Below are 7466 nucleotides of genomic sequence, written 5' to 3'. Positions count from 1 at the left end.
GTTTTCTGGTGATTAATTGGAGATAAGAGTCTACAGATTTTCCTGCCTGGGGTGGCTTTGAAGCACAATCCTCAGATCTCAGCCTCCTGAGTAGTAGGATTACAGACTTGAGCTACCAGCGCCTGGCATGACATGTTTTTTTTTTTTTAAGCAGAGCAGCATGATTGGCTGATGGACTGGTTGTGGACAAAAGAGAACAAAGCCAAAAGCTGGTGCCTCATGCCTGTAATCGTAGCTATTCTGGAGGTTGGGATCACAGGATAGCAGATCAAAGCCAGCCTGAGCAGGAAAATTTGTGAGACTCATAGCTCTAATTAACCAGCAAAAATCTAGAAGTGGAGCTGTGCCTCAAATGGGGTAGATTGCCAGCCTTGAGTAAAATAAAATAAGGGACAGTGCCTAGGTCCTGAGTTCAAGCTGCAGTACTGACACACAGAAAAAGGAAAGAAAAGAAAGAAAGAAGAGAGACTGAGGGAAAGGAGAGAAGGGAGAAGAAAGGGCAGGGGGAGAGGACAAGAAAGATCTCAAGCTCTTTTGTCCTGAGTACTCAAAGACTTGAGGCAGGAGAGACTGCAGGTGAATCAGGTTCAGGAGAGACCTGCTTTGGACGTGTGCTTGAGACTTACTGTGAATGACTAACATTCACAGGACTGAGTAATCTGGCCGGTTTTATGCCAAGAGTGTGCCCCTGTGTAGGCAAGTGCTAGTTGGGAAATGTCCAGTGTGTGTGTGTGTGTGTGTGTGTGTGTGTGTGTGCGTGCGTGCGTGCGTGCGTGTGTGTGTGTGTGTGTGTGTGTCCCCACAAAGTGAGCAAGGAAATGATGCCAGCTCAGGTTCTGGCACACAGTAGCCTCCTATGGTTGTAGAGTGTGGGTAAAATAAATATCAGTGTTTGAAGCCAAGCCCCTGGGTCACCTACAGGGTAGAGGTAGAATGCCCTCTTCATCACCCAGAGTCCCCTCAATGCTCAGCACAAACAATTCCGGAACATGAAGGTCCTGCAGCTGCCCCAAGCCATGCCCTCCTGCCCCCGCTGGGCTGCTTTCTGGCCACCCTGGGATATCTGCCGACACAGCTCCAGAGGGAGGAGGAGGGAAAGGAGAGTTAACTCTCCCTTTGCCATTAAACATAATCAGGGAGGGAGAAGTCTGTGTGGAGCGTGCTGCTCTGACCGATAAGTGATTCCCTAGAACAACAGATAAAAGCCCGGCACTAAAGTGCAGCCAGAAATGATGTGTAATTGGGATGAAAGAATCCTTAAGTCTGCATGCTGCTTTTAACTTGGGAGGCTTAAATTACAATTAATAGTTCTCTTGAAGAAAGCAAGGGGAATAGAGGAATTCCAAGGCCTTGAGCTCAGAGCCCTGGGCTCCCGTCTCAGCTCTTCAGTATTACAGAGTGGAAGAGCTAAGGAGCACGTACGAAGGAGAAACCTGGGGGTGAGAGCCTTCTCAGGATCTCAGGCGCACCAGGTTGGCGTACATCAATGATAAGCTCCAACCCCACCAGTTTCTAAATACACTCATAGGAACTCAAGGACTTTTTGCTGCAGCACCTCTGGCACATTGCCAACAATCAGAAACGATCACTCCCATTTTTGCAGATGGGGAAACTGAGGCACATCTGGACCTGGACCCTGACGTGGCTGTCATCAGCCCATCTGCATTTCCAGACCTAGAAAAGGCCTGAATGCTGGTCTCTCCTGGTGATTCACTCAGAGGCCAGAGATAGCAGGGTGTCTGTCCAACTTTACACAAAGGCAACAGTGTAGACTCAGCAGGCCTCCCACTGCCCTTCCCTTTGCAGGCCTGGCCAATGAGCAGATTTCCATGGTGTGAGTCATGAGGCCCCTTCCCTGCCTCCCCACCCCACTCCCAGAGGCCTGACTGCATCTCCCCCCACCCCAGGGGAAGTTTCTCAGTCCTGTCCTATTAGCCTGTGTCTGCCCCTCATCTTTGTTTACCTCTGCAGGGTATGTATCCCTACTTCTCCCTTCCCCTCTCACCACATAGGCCAAAGTGCCCAAGACTACCTGCTTCCTGCCCCAAGGTTCTGCCCTAAGGACAAAGCCATTGGTCCCAGAATCATGTAGCATGCTGGTGGTTGGCTATCCTCCAGCAACAAGGCTTCTGCCCCTCAGATGACACCAACAGAGAGTCTTCAGGAGCCTAGGGAGTTGCCTCCACATTCCCAGTACTGGCAGAGGGGCTGCCCAGCTGCCCTGTCCAGAGCTTTAGGCTCCGATGTTGGCAGGAATTCTGAAGCTCCCCGAATATGAGCTCATGGGTGGCTGGAAACCCAGCCCTGCACCTCATGGCTCTGGAATGTGTTCTCTGGGCTGGCCGGCTTCACTCCCCCAATCTGGCCACAGCAAGTGCTGCTGTCTGTCCTGAGCCTTTCAAAGCCAGGCAAATTCCAGAAAGGGTTTTTTCCCAACACTGCCAAATTGTGTGTGTGTGTGTGTGTGTGTGTGTGTGTGTGTGTGTGTGTGTGTGTGTGTGTGTGTGTGTGTGTGTGTGTGTGTGTGTGTGTGTGTGTGTACGTGCAAGCACTGTGTATACAAGCACCCTGTGTGCATGGGTGAGCTTGCATGCACCTGTCTCCAGGCATGCGTGGGCATATGTGTGCATATTTGTGTGTATTTGTATATGTTGTGCGTGTGGATTCTGTGCGTGAGTAGTTTTAAAAGAACGCAGTGGGATCCGCTTGGGGCCCTGTGTAGCTGAACCTTATTTATAGCTCTCCTCTGTCTGGTTCGTTTCCTCTAACTTCCCTGCAGAATGATATGAATGAAAATGACACTATTGACTATCTTGGTAACCATAAAAGACCTTATAGAAATAAGATTTTTATAGTTTGTGGACTGGGAGAATCAAAAGACTAAGAGTTATGGACTCAGAGGGTAGGAGAGAATCAAGCCGAGGCAGTCGGAGAGGTCCCTGGGTGGATCGTCTGTGGGTTCTTTTTTAAAACAAACTCATATAAATAAAGTGATTGTCTTGAAAGAGTTATGAGAGGCCTGAAGCTGGTGGGCAATATCTTTGTGGCCTCTGCAAAGGCGGGGGAGGGGGGCGGGTGTGCTCTCTGCCTGAGAGAGGAAGCCTTGGCTTTGTCTGAGCCCCCACTCCTGGTCTCCCAAGAGAGGATGAGGATGCAGCTGCAGGACAGACCCTGCCCTTTTGTCTCCTGGAGATCTACGACATTTGGTACTTTGGGAGCACAGCCCGACCCTCACCCCATATCCTTGACCCCCTGCCTGCCGACTTTCACCATACACTAGGAGTCAGACCTGAAGAGGAGCCTGCAGATCCCTTTTCTACTCCATAAAGCCTGGCGTGGGGGTCCTTCCTAAGCAGCTACACGAGCCATGCAGGCAGGGCCCCTGTGGCTCCCAGACTGAGCATGCTCAGTCTACTATGGCAAAACCCAAATCCACTTCCACTGACTTTAATTTGCATTTGTCCTTCCAAATAGGAAGCAGTGTACATCCTGCCCTCCAGGAGCTCCCTATCTGGTGAGTTGGGAGGAGAAGGGAAACGTGGGCAGGAAGACACACCTGCCATTGACGGGCACATGGAAACCAGGGTAGATGCTCCCACTCAGGGAAGCAGTTACAGACAGAAAGTGATGTTGAAACTTGGTGATGAAACTTCATCTGTTCAATCCAAGCAAGGTGCATGTACCCAATTCAGCTTAGTCCAACCCTAGAGGTAAAACATCTACCCAGAGAGAAGGGTACTGGCATAGATCTGCACAATACAGGATCTTAGTTACTGGAGAATATGATGGCCCAGAAAGCACAGAAAAGCTCCTCAGGAGAGGCAACCTTTTTGCTGGGCCTTGAAGTACAGGTAGGAGTCCACTAGAAAGAGATGGAGTAAGGAGCATGGCTTTCCAGAGGGAACGGCAAACCCAGATGCATACAGGTGAAAAGACACACTGTGCACTTGGGACACTGCTCGGGTACCCAGTGGCTTGCTAGCTGGAAAGAGAAGTTATATTTTGAAAGGAATATTGAGTCAGGCTGACCTTGAGTTAGAGAAGAGGAATGGTCTGACCCAAGAGTCCCACTGGAGAGGCAAGAAATCAAGGAAAGATGAGACCGCTTCCTTCTTAACTTTGCTTCTAAAGACGGTTCTAATCCTGCTGATGGATTTCCTGACAAACAGCAGGATGGTGCCATGAGTGGCAGAGTAGCCAGCAGCCGGCTTCCCTGGTGCCTCTTTCCTACTTTCCCCTCTCCATCTAGTCCCTGACTTTCCGGCCTGTCTTTGCCCTCTTCCACTTTGATAGAGACAATTCTGAAAACCAGAGCGAAGTCATCCATCTGGTTGGGCAGCCCAGTAGAAATAACCAATAGCCTTGAAAGGCCATGCTGACTCCTGTCTCCTCTCCCCGGAGACTTGGGGACATGCAGTTGAGGGCCAAGTGGTGCCCATGGCACGTGTCAATGCCCTGTCTCCTTGTCTCTGTAAGCATCGATTTCTCTCCTTCCTGACCTTTTCGGAGAGGCGTCCTGAATTCCACCCCAGGTCATTATGGAACTGGTGGTGGAGATGCCAGGAGATGCAGCCCCCACCCCCTGCTCCAGCCCCTTCCAATGCATTCCTGATCACAGTCCATGTGCTTGCTGTCAGCCGGCCAGCGCCGAGCGTGTCTGAATTGAAGCTGGCTGAGTAGGGCTCAATTCACACCGACTCTGCAGCAAGGAGAGTTTATGGTTCTTGATTACACCCAGCAGGGAGGCCTTCTTAGTGATGAGAGAGGAAAATATTCAACAACCTGTCTTTGCAATGTGCTGATCTCTTAGGGGGGAGGGGTCTGAGAGAGTGATTTATGATTTATGAACGAAGAAAAGGGGACTTTTCTTACCAGAGCTCCAACAAAGTGTCTTGATGTGTCCTCTTTCTCATTTATTTTTGCTTTAGTGGAAGTTTGAGGCAAAATGCTCCCAAGCCTGTGACCTCTACAAGTGATGGAAGGTATAAAAGGGACACCGACTTAGAAGGAGATGGTTCCTGTAGCCATCACTCAGCACTGGCTCAGAGCTGGGATAGGATCTGGGCAGTACAGCCTCCAGAGGCCCCTGGCCATCCTCTTTGGAGGCTGCCTTATACACCCTTTTCACAATCAGCTTGATATTCAAACTGAGTCTACTCACACTGAATGCCAAGCACAGTGCTTGGTACACCGTGCTAATAAATAAACCAATAGGTTGATGTGGTGGTGTCTTTTCTCCCTCTCTAAGTGGGACCTCTGTGTGCCTCCAACAGGCCAGTAACTTTGTACAGGGTCAGCACTGAGGATCTTTTTGGCCAAACAAGTGAGATTCGTTCATCTCACATTGCACACCCTGCAGATTTGTTTCTGAAGGTCATTCTAGTTTGAAAGGAGACATTGTATACTCACCAGAAATTGGATGCTGGAGAAAAGAGGGGTGTCTTTGAAGGTGACATTTTCAGCTGCTTCTTAAAATCTGAGAAAATTTTAAGTCACTAGATCTGAGTACCCAAGTGAATGATCATTGTGTATGTGTATGAGGAAGCTGGGAAGGGGGGGCCTCAAGTTTCTGCAAGAACCCTAAGAATTCTGCAAGAATCCTTCCTAAGGCATCAGGAATACAGTCAGGGGAACCAGGAGCCTGTGGCTCACATCTGTAATCTACTACTCAGGAAAAGGCTAAGGCACAATGCCCAGGCCCTGAGTTCAAGGCCCAGCACTTGTGCGCGCGCACACACACACACACACACACACACAGAAGATTCAGGAGGGTGGGCTGACATTTTTTCCTCTCCCTTACCTCCTCTCTCCTCAATTCCCCCAGGACTCTTCTATAACCAAACCAAGCCCCTTGTCATTCCCCTTCTGCCTCAGTCTCCCCTCTTAGGGATGGAGAGAGTCATCTTGAGAAGAAAAGAAGGCAGCCTTGTTTTTATATAAACAGCAGAATACCAACCTCCAGGATGTGTCCTGGGCTCTGTCCCTGAGGGCCAGCACCACTCCTTGCCCACTCCCCACCCCCCAATAATAGCTACAAGATCTTCAAAGCCAGCAAGATCTAGTCCTGCTAAAAACAGAGGCAGGGGTCAGCCAGCAAGTCAGCAGGCTGGGTATCCCTCCAAGCTGCCAGGAGCCACTGGGGGGTCTGGGGGAAGCCTGCCTATCCTGTACCTTTGAACCCTACCTCCTCTCCCCAGCCCCAGGCCGCCCCACCCCCGGGTCTGAAAGGTCCTACCAGCCATCTCTACTTGCCTCTGGATCTGTTCTGCCCGGTTCCCACAAAAAAAGGGGGGTAGGAAGGAGCAGGGCCACAGAGACAATGCCCAGCTCTGAAACTTTACACTGAAAAGTTAATCCACTGAAGCATAAGCCCAAAAATAAGCGCACCGCCTAATGTGCCGGGAACTGGCGGTCGCAAGGCCAGACTGCGAGCGGATGTCTGCGCATCCCCGCGCCCGCCCGCCCTCCCGGAGCCTGCATTTAGCGCCAGCGAGGGAGTCTGGGCTGGAGCGCTGCTTTCACACCGACTCGAGCCGCGAGTTTATGGATCTTGATTGCACCCAGCAGGGAATCCTTTTTAGTGATGAGAGAAAAAATATTCAACAACCTGTCTTTGCATTGGGTGTGTTGGACACACTTCCCTGCTTCGGAATCAGACATATGTGAGTTGTGGGAGTAGAGCTGCTGTCAGCAGGCCAGAATGCGCCTCTCCTCTCCTCTCCTCTCCTCTCCTCTCCTCTCCTCTCCTCTCCTCTCCTCTCCTCCCGTGTCCCCTTGCAGGGGGCGGGGAGCCAGGCCCCCCCTCAGGGAGCGGACAGCCCACCACCCCTGTCCCCCCCTCGCCCATCCAGGCCAGGGTCCGCCCCATCCTCCGCCTCTGCTGCCGGCCGGCCCGGGCCTCTGCCTCCCTGCCTCGGGCTGGCTCAGCCTGCGGTGCGCGCGGCTGGGCGGTCCTCCGGGAGCCGGCGCGCCCGCGTGGGGCCCGCTGACAGTGCGCCCAGTAGAATATTGTATTAGTTGGTTGTGAGCTGTGTTCTCGTCAGGGTATCTGAGTTTCACAGAACAGACGGGGTGAGAGTTTTTGTGCTATATCCAGATTGGCTTAAAATAATGTCGGTTTTGTAGCTTATTAAACCACAGAAACTACACCAAAGTCATCTAGGCTGCTGCCAGCAAACTCTCTTGAGTTGGGGTTGGGGTAAGATCGAGCTCAGCCCAAGGGTCAGACCCTTTCCATCTGAGAGTCGGAGGGAGAGGGATGGATGGACAGGGACACACACACACACACACATACACACACACACACACACACACACACAGGAAGAGGCCTCAGCCACAACACTGGGCCCCAGTCTGGCCCCACAGCCCCAACTAGGATATGGTAGAGCTCAAGGGGCCTCTGCACTGGATTGAGTTGGGGCAGTTTGGAGATGTGTCCTGCCCTAAGCCAGAAGCAGAGATGGGCA

Source organism: Dipodomys merriami, unplaced genomic scaffold, assembly GCF_024711535.1.
Source record: "Dipodomys merriami isolate MVZ:Mamm:240054 unplaced genomic scaffold, mDipMer1.0.p SCAF_71, whole genome shotgun sequence".
NCBI lineage: Eukaryota > Metazoa > Chordata > Mammalia > Rodentia > Heteromyidae > Dipodomys > Dipodomys merriami.
The sequence above is the reverse complement of the archived record's forward strand: the minus strand, read 5'-3'. Positions refer to the sequence as shown.